We start from the raw sequence: 448 nt of genomic DNA, 5'->3' as shown, positions 1-448 counted from the left end.
TATTATAGGTCTATGTAAGAACTCAAAATCACGAATTAGAAAACATGTGAAGTAGATACAAATTGGCGAAGCATAAAATTACACATAACACATTATGAAAATTAACACTTTTGCAGTAGTGTATACAATGGGCTATTCCAGTTGAAATCCATACATGCACCCCCTATGGAAGACTTCACGTTAATCTTCCACACAGGGACTGTGAATTTCAAATGGGATTACCTGAATAGGTGACTCCACTTGAAATCTACACACCTATGTGGGAGATTAAGGTCATGTCTTCCATAGGGGTTGTATGGATTTCAACTGGAATTAATACCCCAATGTATAATTTAAGAGCAACTCATAATTGGTGTAATCTTTCTACCATCCATGCCACCTTCATAACTTGCAGGTCTTCAAATGGTCTTCCACTTATATGCATTCCAATAGGGAGATTACATTGGTA

This window comes from Amphiura filiformis, chromosome 3 (assembly GCF_039555335.1).
Source record: "Amphiura filiformis chromosome 3, Afil_fr2py, whole genome shotgun sequence".
Classification (NCBI taxonomy): domain Eukaryota; kingdom Metazoa; phylum Echinodermata; class Ophiuroidea; order Amphilepidida; family Amphiuridae; genus Amphiura; species Amphiura filiformis.
Note: the sequence above shows the minus strand (reverse complement) of the source record.